Source organism: Pongo abelii, chromosome 3 (genome assembly GCF_028885655.2).
Source record: "Pongo abelii isolate AG06213 chromosome 3, NHGRI_mPonAbe1-v2.0_pri, whole genome shotgun sequence".
Classification (NCBI taxonomy): Eukaryota; Metazoa; Chordata; class Mammalia; order Primates; family Hominidae; genus Pongo; species Pongo abelii.
Genome location: NC_071988.2, coordinates 196,181,060 through 196,201,734, shown reverse-complemented (window position 1 = coordinate 196,201,734; position 20,675 = coordinate 196,181,060). Strand labels below are relative to the sequence as shown.

Below are 20,675 nucleotides of genomic sequence, written 5' to 3'. Positions count from 1 at the left end.
ACATTAGAAAAGGCACAACAAGATTTAAAGAAAAGGGAAAACCAAACAACAACAACAAATGAGGATCTTATTTCTTAAAACCGTTGTTCAACCACCCATATATAAGCTCAAGAAACATATCTGATTGCTATATCTCAGTAAAGGTTGGATGTCCCTGTCCTCTAATTATAGCACTATGCAGAGAATAATATTTTGTACACAGGACTTCCAGTGATGTCTCTTTTCCATGCTTAGTGCCAGGGATCATATACCAGTGTGGTGATGAGAAAACAAGTATAAATATTTTTATGTTGTGCTTTTAGTGGGTTTTTAAAATTGTGGTAAAAAAAAAAGTGGGAACATAAATAAAGTGAAAATATTTTTATAGGGAAAATGAACTCTTTTATAGCCAATTGTACAGCAACAGGAAGCTTCGGAAGCTGAGGTTCCAGGAGCCCCAGTCCAGCTCCTGGTCTATTTTTCTCAGCTGCCCAATGTGTAGAGTGAATACACTAAGGAATTTAAGAGCTTACAAACTGATTTTTATGGAAGTCATCAAAAGTGGAGAAGGCTGACTTAAAAATCAACCATGATTTTAAACAGGGGCTGAAAACTGTGGCTTACAAGGCAAGATTGCAAGTTTGTGAAAAGTTTGAGCCAAAGAAAGTATTCTTTATGAAGGCAAGTAATTCGATTTAAAAGGAAAATTTAAATGAGGCATTAGGAACTGAACTGTGAATTCAATTAGGCTACATATTGGACTTTCAAAAGAAGCAGTGAAAAACTCTATAGCTTTTATTGAGGCAAAGAAAGGACATGTGTTAAGGTAGATAATGACCCTATTCAACTATGTAATTGATTATATATATATATATTTTTAAAACAGTAAATATGTATTCAGTATTTTATTCAGCAAATATTTATTGATTGCTGACTGTATTCCAGGCATTAAGATACAAGATACTTCAATGAATAAAACAAAGACCTTTGCTTTCCTGAAACTTGAGATCAAATGGAGGACACACAAAAACAACGCACCTACAAATCACCATATTGTGTGTCAGGAGGTAAGAAGGCAAAAGGGGGTAGGAATGAGGGTGGGTATGATTGCAGTTCAGGGAGGGTGCGCAAGGCAGACCTCATTAAGCAGGTGACAATTTGCACAAAAGTGATGCAAGAGTTATGGGCAGAATGCTTTCAGGAAGAGGAGTGATGCAGAGAGAAAGACCACAGTGGGAGGGGATGAAGATTTGCATTGCATATGGAGGAAAGGCAAGGAAATCTGTGTGACTAGATTAGGGGGAGGGAGAATGGGGAGAAGTGGGAGAAGTGGTCTGAAAGGTTAATTAGGGAACAGATTATCTAGGCCTTTGGGCATGGAGGGAACTTGGGCATTAGTTGAATTCACTATATGTTCACCTAGACACAGGGCATACAGAGCTGGAAAATAATCCCCACCTGTAAGAGGTTCTCTGCTAGTGGATACAAACAACTAAAATGCAATGTAGAAAATGTTGAAGGAGTGCAGTGGGTGCTATAAGACCCTGTGAAAATGATGTTTTTTCCAGTTCTGCATATGGGAGGTAGAAGACATCCACAAAGTGACACAGTTTTGAAATCGAAGTAAAAATTCGGGCAGGGGAAGAAAGGAGAAGGGTTTTACAAATCCAGGGAGGAGCATGTGTACATTATTTGGTGAACAAAACATTATTTCAGGCTTAGCAAGTTCTAGGAGCAGTTTTAGGCTTTAGAAGTATAGTAGTGATCAAAACTGATATTTTCAAACTCCTTGCTCTTCCGGACAAGGGTAAAATCAATAAAGTATAAAGGCACCAAATAATCAAGGAATTTCAGGTGCTTTAGTGTGCCTTCTGTAAAAAGTGCCTGTGGGAAAGTGACAATGGAGGAGGCCAGATGGGTAAACAGTGGCCAATCCTAAAGGTCTAGTTTAGGAAGGCCCCAGCTTGCTAGGAAGTTTAGATTTTATCCTGAAGGAAGGTGGGTGGAAAGGAGGTCCCAGAAGGATATTACTGAGGGGAAATACATAGTCAGTTTCTATGAGTTCATGTCAGATAACAAAAGATTACACAGTTGAGAATAGAGGAGATAGACTCCCATTGTTTTCAAAAGATAGCTCCAAAGGCCTCTCCCTGGCCCCTACTTCTCTTCTTATGGTGTTTGGAAAGAAAACACTCCTGGGAGAGAAGATATTAGCACATAACCTTACATATATAAGAAGCTTGGGAGTGTTTACACTGTTTATGATTCATTGCTATTCCCTTCTCCATGGGAACATTTCACTTGTGAAACACTCACATTCTTCCATTGTAAAATAAAGGCTTAAAAATAATACCCATCCATCCTTGTAAAACGACAAGCCAATTTAAACTTAGGGGGAAACAACTTGAAATAGGTTGGGGACCGAGGGCTTTCATTTACTGACTTGTGTTAGTTTACTAGATAAGGATACACTCCCTTGCTTTTATGTCAGCTAATCTCCCACTGACCCCCAGAGCTGTCCTGCAGCATCCATCACAGAAAACAGGGTCTTTTTTTTTTTTTTTTTTTTTTTTTTTTTTTTTTTTGCTTTCTAATTGTATCCACTGACACTCTTTTTCTCCCTGAAGACAGATTTTTCTTCTTGATTTCTTTTTATTATCTGAAGTCAACCTATGTTGACAGAAAATTAGTTTGTAGAAAGTTTTCTTTTTAGATAAGTTTGGGTAGGATGATGTATGCAATTTTCATATTAACACATTTTTAGGTATGTAATTTTTAAAAAAGATTCAAGCATCCCTGTCATTATATAAGCATCAAGCCCAGCTTTGTGTTTCCAAAAAGGTAGCATAGTTATATGCAGGTGATGTCAAGAATTAACCATGGAATAGAGCCCACAAGCTGGTTTATAGCCTCACAGTTTACGAAGCCAGATGGGAGTGTTTTAAAGCAGCATCCATCGCTAAGCTAACCTTCTGCAAGAGGTGAAATAAAGTTCTTTTTAAAAGTCGCCAAAGAATCTGCCTCACTTAAGAAACCTGTGGCATCTGAGGTGATAACAGAACCAAGTCATTTCAGGCTGGCTGAAAACTTAGCGACAGATAAAACATAAATCAGAGCCCTTATCATTCCCTTCCCTGCTTGCCAAATGGGGAGTTAGTTTATCAGCGACTTATGGGCTCACTGCCTGCTTTCCCCCTTAGTGCTGGGCAGCAGGGTAGAGCTGGCTGGAAGCTATATGGCTGTTCTAAAACGTGTTCATGTAAACAAGCTAGGCTAAGACTTCCTTGAACTGCCAGTGAGTGAAGTGTCATCCATCTCACTAAACTGTACATTGGATAGGGGCATATCATCTGTATCTTGAAAAGAAAACAAATAAAAAGAAAAAAACTTCCTTGGTTTAGGCTGAGACCTGTCATGTTGATAAAAGTCCTAAGAATTAAATTGCCTGGCTCAAACAATGGCTGTTCATTCAAAAGAGGATGGGGATTGAGATGGGGAAGAAGAATTTTTTTTAGGACACTTGGAAATATCACTGGGGTCTTCCAAAAAAAGCATGTAGTAGTTACTTTAATTTTTACCAGGTAGTATACTAGTTGGAGTGCTTTCCTAATATTTAAAGGAACAATTCCAATAACTTGTTGGAAAGACCTTTAAAAATATATTATTTTTCATCTTTTTATAATAGCTTGCTTGCAGCATCAATGTGGTTTTCTATACATGGATGTAAACCTCACAACACCATCCAACATTGATACTCTGACTAGCAAAGTAATTTGTTGATACCTGGAAAGAATTAAGCATTTTCTATACAGACACCAGCAATTTTTTTGTTGTTTTCTTTTTTTTTTAATTATTATTATTATTATACTTGAAGTTTTATGGTACTTGTGCGCAATGTGCAGGTAAGTTACATATGTATACATGTGCCATGCTGGTGCGCTGCACCCACTAACTCGTCATCTAGCATTAAGTATATCTCCCAATGCTATCCCTCCCCCCTCCCCCCACCCCACATCAGTCCCCGAAGTGTGATGTTCCCCTTCCTGTGTCCATGTGTTCTCATTGTTCAATTCCCACCTATGAGTGAGAATATGCAGTGTTTGGTTTTTTGTTCTTGCGATAGTTTACTGAGAATGATGATTTCCAATTTCATCCATGTCTCTACAAAGGACATGAACTCATCATTTTTTATGGCTGCATAGTACTCCATGGTGTATATGTGCCACATTTTCTTAATCCAATCTATCATTGTTGGACATTTGGGTTGGTTCCAAGTCTTTGCTATTGTGAATAATGCTGCAGTAAATATACGTGTGTGTGTGTCTTTATAGCAGCATGATTTATAGTCCTTTGGGTATATACCGAGTAATGGGATGGCTGGGTCAAATGGAATTTCTAGTTCTAGATCCCTGAGGAATCGCCACACTGACTTCCACAATGGTTGAACTAGTTTACAGTCCCACCAACAGTGTAAAAGTGTTCCTATTTCTCCACATCCTCTCCAGCACCTGTTGTTTCCTGACTTTTTAATGATCGCCATTCTAACTGGTGTGAGATGGTATCTCATTGTGGTTTTGATTTGCATTTCTCTGATGGCCAGTGATGGTGAGCATTTTTTCATGTGTTTTTTGGCTGCATAAATGTCTTCTTTTGAGAAGTGTCTGTTCATGTCCTTCGCCCACTTTTTGATGGGGTTGTTTGTTTTTTTCTTGTAAATTTGTTGGAGTTCATTGTAGATTCTGCATATTAGCCCTTTGTCAGATGAGTAGGTTGCGAAAATTTTCTCCCATTTTGTAGGTTGCCCGTTCACTCTGATAGTAGTTTCTTTTGCTGTGCAGAAGCTCTTGAGTTTAATTAGATCCCATTTGTCAATTTTGGCTTTTGTTGCCATTGCTTTTGGTGTTTTAGACATGAAGTCCTTGCCCATGCCTATGTCCTGAATGGTAATGCCTAGGTTTTCTTCTAGGGTTTTTATGGTTTTAGGTCTAACATTTAAGTCTTTAATCCATCTTGAATTGATTTTTGTATAAGGTGTAAGGAAGGGATCCAGTTTCAGCTTTCTACATATGGCTAGCCTGTTTTCCCAGCACCGTTTATTAAATAGGGAATCCTTTCCCCATTTCTTGTTTTTCTCAGGTTTGTCAAAGATCAGATAGTTGTAGATATGTGGCATTATTTCTGACGGCTCTGTTCTGTTCCATTGATCTATATCTCTGTTTTGGTACCAGTACCATGCCGTTTTGGTTACTGTAGCCTTGTAGTATAGTTTGAAGTCTGGTAGTGTGATGCCTCCAGCTTTGTTCTTTTGGCTTAGGATTGACTTGGTGATGCGGGCTCTTTTTTGGTTCCATATGAACTTTAAAGTAGTTTTTTCCAATTCTGTGAAGAAAGTCATTGGTAGCTTGATGGGGATGGCATTGAATCTGTAAATTACCTTGGGAAGGATGGCCATTTTCACGATATTAATTCTTCCTACCCATGAGCATGGAATGTTCTTCCATTTGTTTGTATCCTCTTTTATTTCCTTGAGCAGTGGTTTGTAGTTCTCCTTGAAGAGGTCCTTCACATCCCTTGTAAGTTGGATTCCTAGGTATTTTATTCTCTTTGAAGCAATTGTGAATGGGAGTTCACTCATGATTTGGCTCTCTGTTTGTCTGTTATTGATGTATAAGAATGCTTGTGATTTTTGTACATTGATTTTGTATCCTGAGACTTTGCTGAAGTTGCTTATCAGCTTGAGGAGATTTTGGGCTGAGACAATGAGGTTTTCTAGATATACAATCATGTCATCTGCAAACAGGGACAATTTGACTTCCTCTTTTCCTAATTGAATACCCTTTATTTCCTTCTCCTGCCTGATTGCCCTGGCCAGAACTTCCAACACTATGTTGAATAGAAGTGGTGAGAGAGGGCATCCCTGTCTTGTGCCAGTTTTCAAAGGGAATGCTTCCAGTTTTTGCCCATTCAGTATGATATTGGCTGTGGGTTTGTCATAGATAGCTCTTATTATTTTGAGATACGTCCCATCAATACCTAATTTATTGAGAGTTTTTAGCATGAAGCGTTGTTGAATTTTGTCAAAGGCCTTTTCTGCATCTATTGAGATAATCATGTGGTTTTTGTCTTTGGTTCTGTTTATATGCTGGATTACATTTATTGATTTGCGTATATTGAACCAGCCTTACATCCCAGGGATGAAGCCCACTTGATCATGGTGGATAAGCTTTTTGATGTGCTGCTGGATTCGGTTTGCCAGTATTTTATTGAGGATTTTTGCATCAATGTTCATCAAGGATATTGGTCTAAAATTCTCTTTTTTGGTTGTGTCTCTGCCAGGCTTTGGTATCAGGATGATGCTGGCCTCATAAAATGAGTTAGGGAGGATTCCCTCTTTTTCTATTGATTGGAATAGTTTCAGAAGGAATGGTACCAGTTCCTCCTTGTACCTCTGGTAGAATTCGGCTGTGAACCCATCTGGTCCTGGACTTTTTTTGGTTGGTAAGCTATTGATTATTGCCACAATTTCAGCTCCTGTTATTGGTCTATTCAGAGATTCAACTTCTTCCTGGTTTAGTCTTGGGAGGGTGTATGTGTTGAGGAATTTATCCATTTCTTCTAGATTTTCTAGTTTATTTGCGTAGAGGTGTTTGTAGTATTCTCTGATGTTAGTTTGTATTTCTGTGGGATCGGTGGTGATATCCCCTTTATCATTTTTTATTACATCTATTTGATTCTTCTCTCTTTTTTTCTTTATTAATCTTGCTAGCAGTCTATCAATTTTGTTGATCCTTTCAAAAAACCAGCTGCTGGATTCATTAATTTTTTGAAGGGTTTTTTGTGTCTCTATTTCCTTCAGTTCTGCTCTGATTTTAGTTATTTCTTGCCTTCTGCTAGCTTTTGAATGTGTTTGCTCTTGCTTTTCTAGTTAATTGTGATGTTAGGGTGTCAATTTTGGATCTTTCCTGCTTTCTCTTGTGGGCATTTAGTGCTATAAATTTCCCTCTACACACTGCTTTGAATGCATCCCAGAGATTCTGGTATGTTGTGTCTTGGTTCTCGTTGGTTTCAAAGAACATCTTTATTTCTGCCTTCATTTCGTTATGTACCCAGTAGTCATTCAGGAGCAGGTTGTTCAGTTTCCATGTAGTTGAGTGGTTTTGAGTGAGATTCTTAATCCTGAGTTCTAGCTTGATTGCACTGTGATCTGAGAGATAGTTTGTTATGATTTCTGTTCTTTTACATTTATTGAGGAGAGCTTTACTTCCAAGTATGTGGTCAATTTTGGAATAGGTGTGGTGTGGTGCTGAAAAAAATGTATATTCTGTTGATTTGGGGTGGAGAGTTCTGTAGATGTCTATTAGGTCTGCTTGGTGCAGAGCTGAGTTCAATTCCTGGGTATCCTTGTTGACTTTCTGTCTCGTTGATCTGTCTAATGTTGACAGTGGGGTGTTAAAGTCTCCCATTATTAATGTGTGGGAGTCTAAGTCTCTTTGTAGGTCACTCAGGACTTGCTTTATGAATCTGGGTGCTCCTGTATTGGGTGCATATATATTTAGGATAGTTAGCTCTTCTTGTTGAATTAATCCCTTTACCATTATATAATGGCCTTCTTTGTCTCTTTTGATTTTTGTTGGTTTAAAGTCTGTTTTATCAGAGACTAGGATTGCAACCCCTGCCTTTTTTTGTTTTCCATTTGCTTGGTAGATCTTCCTCCATCCTTTTATTTTGAGCCTATGTGTGTCTCTGCACATGAGATGGGTTTCCTGAATACAGCACACTGATGGGTCTTGACTCTTTATCCAATTTGCCAGTCTGTGTCTTTTAATTGGAGCATTTAGTCCATTTACATTTAAAGTTAATATTGTTATGTGTGAATTTGATCCTGTCATTATGATGTTAGCTGGTTATTTTGCTCGTTAGTTGATGCAGTCTCTTCCTAGTCTCGATGATCTTTACATTTTGGCATGATTTTGCAGTGGCTGGTAACGGTTGTGCCTTTCCATGTTTAGCGCTTCCTTCAGGAGCTCTTTTAGGGCAGGCCTGGTGGTGACAAAATCTCTCAGCATTTGCTTGTCTGTAAAGTAATTTATTTCTCCTTCACTTATGAAGCTTAGTTTGGCGGGATATGAAATTCTGGGTTGAAAATTCTTTTCTTTAAGAATGTTGAATATTGGCCCCCACTCTCTTCTGGCTTGTAGGGTTTCTGCCGAGAGATCTGCTGTTAGTCTGATGGGCTTCCCTTTGTGGGGAACCCGACCTTTCTCTCTGGCTGCTCTTAACACTTTTTCCTTCATTTCAACTTTGGTGAATCTGATAATTATGTGTCTTGGAGTTGCTCTTCTTGAGGAGGATCTTTGTGGCATTCTCTGTATTTCCTGAATCTGAATGTTGGCCTGCCTTGCTAGATTGGGGAAGTTCTCCTGGATAATATCCTGCAGAGTGTTTTCCAACTTGTTTCCATTCTCCCCGTCACTTTCAGGTACACCAATCAGACGTAGATTTGGTCTTTTCACATAGTCCCATATTTCTTGGAGGCTTTGCTCGTTTCTTTTTATTCTTTTTTCTCTAAACTTCCCTTCTCACTTCATTTCATTCATTTCATCTTCCAGGGCTGATACCCTTTCTTCCATTTGATCGCATTGGCTCCTGAGGCTTCTGCATTCTTCACGTTGTTCTCGAGCCTTGGTTTTCAGCTCCATCAGCTCTTTTAAGCACTTCTCTGTGTTGGTTATTCTAGTTATACATTCTTCTAAATTCTTTTCAAAGTTTTCAACTTCTTTGCGTTTGGTTTGAATATCCTCCCGTAGCTCGGAGTAATTTGATCGTCTGAAGCCTTCTTCTCTCAGCTCGTCAAAGTCATTCTCTGTCCAGCTTTGTTCCGTTGCTGGTGAGGAACTGCGTTCCTTTGGAGGAGGAAAGGTACTCTGCTTTTTAGAGTTTCCAGTTTTTCTGCTCTGTTTTTTCCCCATCTTTGTGGTTTTATCTACTTTTGGTCTTTGATGATGGTGATGTACAGATGGGTTTTCGGTGTGGATGTCCTTTCTGTTAGTTTTCCTTCTAACAGACAGGACCCTCAGCTGCAGGTCTGTTGGAGTACCTGGCCGGCCGTGTGAGGCGTCAGTCTGCCCCTGCTGGGGGGCACCTTCCAGTTAGGCTGGTCGGGGGTCAGGTGTCAGGGACCCACTTGAGGAGGCAGTCAGCCCGTTCTCAGATCTCCAGCTGCGTGCTGGGAGAACCACTGCTCTCCTCAAAGCTGTCAGACAGGGACATTTAAGTCTGCAGAGGTTACTGCTGTCTTTTTGTTTGTCTGTGTCCTGCCCCCAGAGGTGGAGCCTACAGAGGCAGTCAGGCCTCCTTGAGCTGTGGTGGGCTCCACCCAGTTCAAGCTTCCCGGCTGCTTTGTTTACCTAAGCGAGCCTGGGCAATGGCGGGCGCCCCTCCCCCAGCCTCGCTGCCGACTTGCTGTTTGATCTCAGACTGCTGTGCTAGCAATCAGCGAGACTCCATGGGCGTAGGACCCTCTGAGCCAGGTGCGGGCTATAATCTCCTGGGGCACCATTTCCTAAGCCCGTCGGAAAAGCACAGTATTCGGGTGGGAGTGGCCCGATTTTCCAGGTGCCGTCTGTCACCCCTGGAAAGGGAACTCCCTGACCCCTTGTGCTTCCTGAGTGAGGCAATGCCTCGCCCCTGCTTCGGCTGGCGCACGGTGCACTCACCCACTGACCTGCGCCCACTGTCTGGCACTCCCTAGTGAGATGAACACGGTACCTCAGATGGAAATGCAGAAATCACCCATCTTCTGCGTCGCTCACGCTGGGAGCTGTAGACTGGAGCTGTTCCTATTTGGCCATCTTGGCTCCTCCCCTTTTTTGTTGTTTTCAGAAAACAGTATCAAGAGCCTCAGTGACTCACTCTGGGCTCATCATCAGTGAGGCTATAAGGCCCTCCCCTCATTTGGAAGAGTACATATGCATGTTTTCTGACATAGTGAGGGCAAATCTACTCAGAAGAAAACTGCAACGTTTATAAAAGGCCAAATAGTTATGCGTCGGCACCGAAATTAAAGGAATACATCCAGCCAAAGGTAGAGTCAATGGCTGAAAATTAACTATTTTTCTCATTTCTGGAAGTATTTTCAGGTGTAGTTGATAGTTTAGGAAGAAGAAACAGTAGATTCCTTACAGGAAAGCCTCATTAAAATTGCTTTTCCTTGGTAATGGAGTCAGTATAAGCCCAAATACATTCTGATAAGTGATAAACTCTATTATAAATTCCTTATGTGGCAGAAACTCGACATGCATATGGATGTGCCTTATTTTGGCTACACCTGGTTATTATACCACGTTTTGTGTGAGTATGGCTTCCTCACTCAAGACTGGCTCAGAGCCACTGAAAGCTCAGATGTTTCCATTTAAAAATTGATGTGTGGTTATAAATATAGAGAAAATACACCTGTGATCCACCAAAGACCTCAGCATATAAATTAACTAGGCTTTATAAAAATGGAGGCCAGAAACCTTTGTCTAAAAAAGCCCAAAGGCTTCCACTCAAGAAGTTACCTTGTATGTAGATCAGACAAAGCATCATGCGTTATAAACTAGGCTTTTAACTTGATCAGGAACTTTTATTTAGGTAGAATTTTTAGAAAGAGACTTGTGGTTCCATTTGGTTTTCTCCTATTGACCTATGTAGTGACTATTCCTTTACTTACTAATATAAAGCCATGCTCTCTGAGGAAGTTATCTTGCAAGAGATTTTAAAACATCGATATTTTTAGAGAAGTTATTGATAATTTACCAAGGCATAAAATTGTTCTAACACTAAATCTCATTGGTAAAATTTCCAAACTTTATTATACCCATGTGAAGCATTTGCTTATCAAAGTTTTGCAATATAAATGCACTGGACCAGAACTGGAGAGGCTGGGCTTTCTGCCACACTTCAGCTGCCTTCTCTACCTCAGCTGTGGAAATGCAGACGTTTGGTTTTTTTTTTCAATTGTGAGTCAACATATATTCACTCATCAAATGTTTTTGAATGGCTACTATATCCTATAGTGCACATACACATTTAGTTATATAACATGTATGATATAGTTACATGCATACAAGGGTGTATTATAATAAAAAGGTAATTTTTACTGTTAAAGACACTGTTTCAGCTTGTAAGTTGCTTCCGTTCAATTTCCAGGTATAAGATTTTGATAAGCTTTTAAGTGCAAATTTTGTAAGAGAATGTTGAGATATCATAAAGTAATAAATTTTAAGATGAATTTTATTAACACCTAAGGAGAGAAATTAAAGATGGCTCCGACTGAGGCTCAGTGTGTTTGAAAGGGCTGGTAATCTAGTCCCGTCTCATCACCAACTTTCAGAGGCACTCAAAGTATCTGAATAAGTGCTGATACGGCATAGCTATCTTAAATTGTCTTCTCCAATCTTATGCTTATCTAGGACTTCAGAGGAGGCCTTGCCTTATTATCATTGCCCTCCAGGAAAAGAAGAGTCACAACCTGTATCAAGTGTTAAACAACCCTGACTCTTAAGAAATCATTTAAGTTAACCTCCAACCTTCATGCTGCAATCTTAACCTGTCTCATATGTCCCCAGGAGATATTTATTAAATTTCGCCTTGTTATTTTTTCCTTCAATCTGAATAATGCAACTCCTGTCTTTCTAAAAGTAATCCTTCATTTTTTCAAGTGTACTATTGAGGTTATTATATTTATTTTCCGTTTGATATTGTAACAACACTAGCTCTTTGATTAAGAGCCTGTTTGGCTTAGAGGATTAGAATAGGTCAGAAGTGTTTCTCCTCTGGGTTACTGGATCACATCTGGTCCAGGTCAATGGTGATACCAATGTAAGCGACTCTGCTCATTGGTCTATACAAACACTGTCCAATAGAAATATGATATGAGCTATACACATAATTTTAAACGTCCTAGTAGCCACATTGAAAAGAGTGAAAAGAAACAGGTGAAATTAATTTTAGTAACATATTTCGTTTAACTCAGTACACTCCAAAATTGGTATTTCACCATGTAATCAACAAAAAATTATTAATGAATTTACTTTTTTTTATACTCAGTCTCTGAAATTTAGTGTGTATTTCATCTTTGCAGTGCATGTCAATTTATACTAGTCACATTTCAAGTGCTCAGTAGCCTCGTGTGGCTAGTGGACTGCACTGTTCCACATGGGTCTGCAGGAAACTATTTGAGCGAGCCTTGCTCAAACACAGACATCTTGTTCACCGAGCTTCACAGGCTCAGTGGGTATGAAAACTGAAATTCATTTTTCCTATTGGAGGTGGTCATTGTTTCCAGTGTCTGTGCTATTTATTGCAAGTTTGAAGAGTGGTCATTAGAGTCAGTTTTTTAAAAAACTATTTATTACTGAGGAGATGCATGTATACAATTTACCATCTTGACCATTTTAAGTGTACAGTTCATGGTAATAAATACATTTATATTCTTTTTTCTCCTTTGTCTTCTTTCCCCCTGCACTTCCTGGCCTCTGGTAACTACCATTCTAGTTTTTGTCTTCTAAGATCCACTTTTTTTGCTCCCACATATGAATGAGAACACGCAATATTTGTCTCTTTGGGCTTGGCTTATTTCACTTAACATAATGGCCTCCAGTTCCATCCACGTTGCTGAAAAAGTCAATGGGTGTAGCACACCAACATGGCACATGTATACATATGTAACAAACCTGCACGTTGTGCACATCTACCCTAGAACTTAAAGTATAATAAATAAATAAATAAATAAAATAAAATAAAATAAAATTACCTACTACTCCTTAACAAAAGAGACCTTAAGTGTACCTTTTGTCTATATACACTTTACCACGGCTCTGTTTTCAGACTCAATCAGTTAGTGGAACAATGTTTCTTAGGGCTAGGCAGGGTTAAAGCATAAGGAATGAGCCGTGAGTGGCAGAGTCCCGGTCCTCCAGGTGAAATTACTTCTCACAAGTTTTGTCCTGTGAGGGGCTAACAGAGAACTTTCAGACTGGCATAGTACTCCTTGAGTATTAAAATTAAAAAAAAAAAGTCTTCAGTCTTTCCTTTTTGTACTATAACATTCAATTTGACAAGTTTTCTGGGAAGTAAAATCTTCCTGGCAAACAAGTGAATCCAATTGTTCCTTTTTATAAATATCTTGTAAGTGACTGTGCAAAATGATGCTATTTATTTCTTCTTGTCTTCAGTACCGTATCATATCTGATTTCTTTCCTTCTTAAAAGTAATAGGAAAGGGGAAAATGCCAGAAAGCCAAAGAATAATACAAATAAAAATCATGCATCTGTAAAATTTCAGGTATTCTGTGGGCAGGAGTATCCTATTTACAGACAGAAGCCCACTAAGAATGGGCAGAATAGCCTCCTGCTTAACCAAGTGAGGCACATTGTTCTGATCTCAGCTGAAAGTTAAGACTGAATTCTCATTAAATGTTCTACCAGCTTCTAATGAAAAAGAGTGCTCAGAACTTCCCTTGGCACACCACGCTCTTTTCCTCTATCAGCTGACTTTAATGTTCTCTTTTCTTTTAGCCCTTCAAGTTTCTGTGACCTTAATATGACATTTTAGTTGAGTGATTAATTGCTATTAAATGGCACTGCGCTGATTAAACGAAGGCCTTGTTGGCATAATAGTCAGTTACAATGCTGCAATTCAGTGTGATAAGCTTAAACATACACAATTAGAGGTAGTAATATCTAATTTGTCAAAGCTCTTGTGGCTTAATTTTCTGCCACAAAGCTTGAAAGCAATAGTGACTGGACAAAAAGCTCCAGATTTACTGCTTAAGTACCTTCCAGTAAATTGATCTTGTCCATCATGTAATCTCATTTTGTACATTTTGGGAGACAGTGAAGCTCAGCTAGCCTGAAACCTCCTTAAAAATGGGCCTGAGGGTTCCTGATCACAAAACTTGAAAGCTAAGCGATGCGATATGATTGTCTCTTCATAGGCAGACAACAACCAATTTGCCTGGCCAGAGCTTTCCTTTTAGGATAATTAGATAAAATGAATAAATGTCAGTAAAAGGATGAAAGATTCATGTAGGAAAATAAAAATATATACCAGATCCTGAAAACATCATACTGAGACAGGCCACAGCTCTATCCTGTGAAAAATAAAACAGGAGCAACTGACATTTCTTTTAACTAGCTGTTACAATCGTAATTATCTTATCCTAACAATAGTCACTTTTCCTGTCATATGTTTTAAAGACAGTCTATTTAAAAGAGAGAGAGAAGACACTCTTCTAGTGCAATCAGTGAAAAAACAATTACCCTTTCATTTGGTAAATAGGAAAGGAGTAAATGTGAGCATTTTCTGCTGACTAAATATGAAAGACGTCTGTTTTAGCTAAATAAATACGGAGTATGGCTTATAGTCAGTGAATATCTCACAAACATTTATGGGATTACTAAGGGCCTATTATATATAAGACATTGCCCTAGATATCAGGGAGAAAAAAATTAATAAGATGATAGTTTCTGTTCTGAAGCCCCTAGTGGAATCTATACACATATGCCTATAGTGATTATCTTAGACAAAAAAGTATATCCTGTGAAAGAAGCACAAAGGAAGAGATTAATATTACCTGGAACAGCATAGAAGGCATAGGGTCAGCTCAGGAGGAGAGGCAAAATTGGTAAGAGCTACTTAAGTAGATAATATTTGAGCAAACCTTGGATGGAAAATATAATTTCTACCCATGGATAAGGGACATTACAGGGAGAGAAAAGGGCATGAATAATACCTGATATTGTCAAGGTACAAGTTAGAATTATTTCATACCTAAGGTAATGTTTTATTAAATCATTTACACAAATTTCTTTACTTTGATATCCATTTATGATGGCCTATTTATTAGGGTATAGACCAAGAGATTCTCAAAAGTACAGTTGCTTGAACAAGAAGGAAGTTTCCTTCTCTCTCAAGGAGAGGCCCACTGTGAGCTGGCAGTCCAGGCCAGGTAGGTGTCTATGCTCCACAAGGTTGTTCAGGGACCCAGGCTTCTTCTGTCCTATTGTTCTTCTAGCCTCTAGGTTACCCTCATCCATAGAGTTGAAGCTAAGTCACTGGAATCACATCTGCATTCCTGTAACTGCATAAGGAGAAAGAAAGTGGAAGGTAAGAAGTTTTCCTTCTAAGGAAATGTTGCACACATAACCCAGCAGCAAGCATCTAGCTGGGGGGCTAGTGTCCCATAGAAAGTTCAAAGAGTTCTATTACTAATAAGAAGGAGAAATTGCATATGTGGGATAATTAAGCAGCTTCTGATATAGTAGGTGCTTAATCAATATTCATTGCTGAAATAATGAATGAATAATTAAGTGAACAATTAACAATGTTTCTACATTCCATCCAAATACAATCTAATACGGTCACCAGTAACCTCTCAGTTCCTTTTGTGAATCAAAGAAATTGAAGATGATTAGTTGTGCCAGATGCCTCAGTGGAGGGAGCTCTCTGTGTGTGTGTGTGTGTGTGTGTGTGTGTGTGTTTGGAGGTGGAGGGTGAAGAGAAAGGTGAAAGACTGAACTGCCAGAGAAAGACTTGGATGTCATGGTAATAGCAGCTTCTCTTAGGAAGTATTATGTCTTCTTAATTAGGGAAACAATTTCTCAAGTAGAATACAGGAAATAGTTTCTAATATTTGGGACCCTGGAGTGACACTAACTGTACAATTTCTCCCTGGCAGCCATGCCTTCTCTTCGTCTTCAGGGGCTCCATGTTCATTTCATGCCTTTGATCCAGCTGTTATGAAATGGGCTTTCCCTTCTGAGGAAGCACGAGGTGCCACCTGTCTCCAAGTCTCCACATCTTCATTCTTTACTTGTATCGATAACATATTTTCATTAGAAAAAATTGTCTATGGTCTTGGAAGGATATTTCTAGACTTTCAAACTGGATTCTAATTATATTACTTTACATCTATTTCCAAAAAGAAACCTCATACCAAAAATAAAATACATATATACATATATAACTTTAAGCTTACGAAATTATAGTAAGTACAAATTCCTTAAATACAAGGACTCGTTTGCACATCTCATAAGTATTCTGATATAGAACTCAAAGTAGGTAGAATTGAATAAATGTGGATTGAATTTAATGGAGCACATAATTTCAATGTCATGGATTTGTGGTCATAAATTACCACATGTGAACTCTTCATACAGTGTGATTAATCAATGAAGAACTATGAGTCAAAGAAAATAGGTAAAGTATACAAGTCTAGAAGTAACCATAGATGTAGAGATAATTTTTAAAACAAACTAAGAACACTGTCTTTTTATAAGTGAAGTCATTCTTTTTCTTTCCTTTTTTTTAGTGATAGGATCTCATTCTGTCACCCAGTCTGGGGTGCAATGGCATGACCTTGGCTCACTGCAGCCTGGATCTCCCAGGCTCAATCAATCCTCTTGCCTCAGCCTCCTGAGTAGCTTGAACTACAGGTATACACCATCTTTTTTTTGTTTTTTTGTTTGTTTGTTTGTTTTTTGTTTTTTTGCAGAGATTGAGGTCTCACTATTCTTGCCCAGGCTGGTCTTGAACTTCTGGGCTCAAGTGATCCTTCTGCCTCTGTCTCACAAAGTGCTAGGATTATAGGCATGTGCCACCATGCCCAGCTAATTTTTATTTATTTATTTTTTTTTAGAGATGGGGTCTTGCTATATTGCCCAGGCTGGCCTCATACTCCTGGCCTCAAACAATCCTTCTGCCTCAGCCTCACAAAGTCCTGAGATTACAGGTGTGAGCCACTGCAATTGGCTTTCCTTTTTTAGATTAAAAAATAAGTACAGAAAGAAGTTCAAATATTATTGTCCCCCAATGGATTGTTTTGTGCATTGCACTTTGGAGACCACAGTAGCAGAGAACTGGGATTAAAATAATTATTCAAAGAAACTTGAGTCATGTTTATTTCAAGGAACCAAGGAATCATAGTGGTAATGTTTCTTAAATTTTTTAATTTTTAATTGCTATGGATACATAATAGTTGTACATGTGATATTTTGAAACAAGCATACAATGTGTAAGGGTAATTGGGATATCCATCACCTCAAGCATTTATCATGTATTTGTGTTAGGAAGAATCCAATTCTACACTTTTCGTTATTTTGAAAAATTCAGGCAGGTCGCAGTGCTCACGCCTGTAATCCCAGCACTTTGGGAGGTCGAGGCGGGCAGATCACTCAAGGTCAAGAGTTCAAGACCACCCTGGCCAACATGGTGAAACCCTGTCTCTATTAAAAATACAAAAATTAGTCGGGCATGGTGGTGCATGCCTGCAATCCTAGCTACTCGGGAGGCTGAGGCAGGAGAATTGCTTGAACCCGGGAGGCAGAGGTCGCAGTGAGCCGAGATTGTGCCACGACACTCCAGCCTGGGCAACAGAGTGAGATTCTGTAATAAATAAATAAATAAATAAATAAATAAAATGTAAAAACTGTAAGTTTTTCCTGCTTATAGTCACCCTGTGGTGCTATTGAACACTACCTCTTATTCCTTCCATCTAACTGTATTTTTGTACTCATTAACTATGCCTTTTTATCCCTCCTCCCCACTGCCCTTCCCAATTTTCATTGTAATAAGCGCTCTATCTTAGGCCGAGAAACAATGACCGCAGCAGCAAAACATTGGTTTCAGAAAGAGTTTTCATCGGAACCCTTGGTTCAAGTCCTAGAACTCACAGGTCAGATTAAAAACATAAAGTGACTAGAGAAAAATATAAAGGATTAAATAATCCAGTAGTGCAAATAATCACAAACTGTGGGTTGTGAATGAAGAGTTAATTTGGAGTTACTGAATGAAAGGTGCCATTTAAAAAGAATATTAACCAAGGCCAGTAACGTTTTGGCTTGGAGAGATACTTCCTTTTGGGAAATGAAAACAGCATGTATGTTAATAGAGGGCAAGAAGGAAGGATAATAAAGAGATTATTTTTCTTTATGTGATTAATATCTTTCACCTATAAATACAGAATTGAAATGTGAATTGCACGTGCAACTTGGGGAATGGCCAAAGCTGAGAAAGTCTGATTTAATTGGTGTAGATCGATGAGAAGACTCAGATTAAAAGTATCTCTTTCATCTAATCTTAAAATTGTTATATTGGTAACAAATACGGCTTGTGGTAAACAATTCTGTAGATTTTTTTTAAAATTGCTTCTCCCAGTTCCTAACTTCTTCGCAAGAACAAGACTGTTTTAAAAACTTAATAATTAATATCTATTAGGCATTACATAATTCATTCATTACATAACCACACAGTAAGAAAATCCGTATCTTGCAAATGAGAAAATGGAAGCCTAGAAAGATTAAATGACTTGCTGAGGGCCATAGAAACTGGTGACACCAATGTGGCCTACCTTCAAAGCCCATGATTGTTCCTGTTTTCGGAAGCTATGAGGTCAGGGGAAGGTAATACAGGACACGATACATTGCCTTCCTTAAAAACAAGAACAGAAACATAAAATAAAGGAAAGCTACAGAAAAATGTTTAAAAGACATGTAATTTGGACTTTTATAGGTTTTAAAGGGAAATTCTAATTATTCTTACCACAGGTGAGGATGCTATGAAAACCCCTTGGGAAAACAAAGGCACCCTGGGGGCCATTGAGAACTCCTGACGAAGAGGGCTCAGCTGCCAGACCTGTTCGAAAAAGACCTCAGAAATCTCTAGGGGGCTGTCAGAAGAAAGGTTTGGAAAGGGTCTGGGGAGACTGAAATTTGTCTGCCTTGGACTTTTCTTTTGACAATTCACATCCATCTTAAGCAGAATCATTGTTTATTCTTATTATGCCAGGTTTCCTTTTCTGGTCTGCAGGTTCTCTAGGGTTTCATAGGCTAGTAGTTGGAATTTTCAAATTTCAAAAGCATTGGGGATTTTGCAAAAACAAAATCTAAAGGATACTCAGCAGCACAGTTTACTTAGGAGGTTTTAATCATGATAATCTGCATAATGTATGAGAATTTCTACCTCAGCTGCCTCCTTTCTTTCTCTTTCGTGTCTGGGAAAAAGCCAGGGATTTTTCCCTTCCTCTGATTTAAATACCTTATAAAATTTTGGTGGAAGTGTTTTGTCCTATTCTGTATTCCTGATTCATTTTCTGCTGTAATGAGCGAAATTAATTTGCAAGAGCTGCTACTGACATAGTGTAATAAACTGGGTCATAGGTAGAATCAGTGCCGCCTTATGACCCTTAGCTGTCATTGCTTCAAGGAGTTTGGCATGGTCCTCGAAGGCCAGAAGGCAATGTGGGTTGCATCCTACAGCTTTTGAGATCTCAGAGACTTACTGCACCCATGGCTGGGAATGAACTGTAAATGCTGACACTGGTAACTAGGTGCCAAACTAAAGTGATCACGACCTAATCTGAGCCAAAAGGCATTTCTTTGCATCAGGCATAAAGCAATATCAAACTCCCATAACCCACACACAACACAGAAATCGTTACTGAAGAGATTCAACATTATCATGCCAGACACTGAGTTATTTCTCTCCTTCCCTGTCTCACCACAGTTTCCTCCCGCTTGGTCACACATGGTAAGGATTCATGTGTGCGAAGGCATTTTATTCCTTCGACCTAACCCCGACCACAGTCCCCTAGTTTCATCAGAGATCTGCCCTCCCCACCGTTTGAGTATGATGGAGTGCATATTTCCAATGTAAAAAGACTGATACCATTATGATTTTCATTAACTTGTTGCCAGCTTGCATTCTTTTTTCTCCCTTTTTTTCTCTCTCAACAGCACTTCCGTCCTCAGCCCAACCCCAGCCAGAAAAGGTGTTGCTACATTCAGTGAAAAATTATTATTAGTATAGACATGAAATTTGATGATAATGTAGATTGTTTTGTGTCATCTGCAGGCTGTTACAATACACTCTGCATCACTGAAATGTGTTGACCAGAAGGATGATGGTGTTGTCATGACACTGAGGTCTTTTAATTACTTTGCGACTTTCATAGCATTTAGAAAATGGAGAACAGGGTATTTTCTTGAACAGCCTAGCCAAATGAAAAACTGGTTACTAATGTATGTTATCTTCATCAATGAAGGCATAAAATAATACAAACAAATTAAAAATTGTTAATAAATTAATAACTAATACAAATAAAATAAAGATTGTTAGCATGTTTCATCCATGACAATCGTGTATACAATTTTGTGATGTGCAAAATAATTTTGTAGTTAGGTATCAGTGCATATTTTTGCACATACTACCTTTCTTAAAGGACTGTGTAAATTGACTGAAATATTTTCAGAGACTTAATGAAGATATAATATAGGAACTTGTGATTTCCACAAAGGACCTTTTAAATTTTTCAATGCATTTGTTTTAAAGAGGGCTTTGACCACACACGTACATTTTCTAACTTGGAAAAGTAGCTTCCTGTTATAATCAGTACAGATTACTTTTGGACTTTAAAAAAAATCAGGCAAATATTCTAAATTGTTGAACTCTCTGGGTACATGTATCTTCTGCTTTGTTAAGTTTATTTACTTTATACAGTTCCCCTTCTTTCCTTGCTGTAGAGCCTGTTCAATATCACTGACTAAATCACAGAAAGAACTCCAAGATCATCTAGCTAACCCACAATCACTGAAGCAAGCAAATGCTTGTTTGAAGAATCAGGGTAGGTGGTGATCTCTTCTATTTTTAAATCATTA

General features: G+C 38.6%; 1 long non-coding RNA gene across 1 annotated transcript; it reads left to right on the top strand.

Annotated features, from left to right (window-relative positions):
* Positions 1–423: 423 nt before the first annotated feature.
* Positions 424–20,122, top strand: LOC134761361 (uncharacterized). Its single transcript, XR_010139887.1, has 3 exons — positions 424–805; positions 925–1,046; positions 18,567–20,122. It is a non-coding gene; the product is annotated as an uncharacterized LOC134761361 (long non-coding RNA).
* Positions 20,123–20,675: the final 553 nt, after the last annotated feature.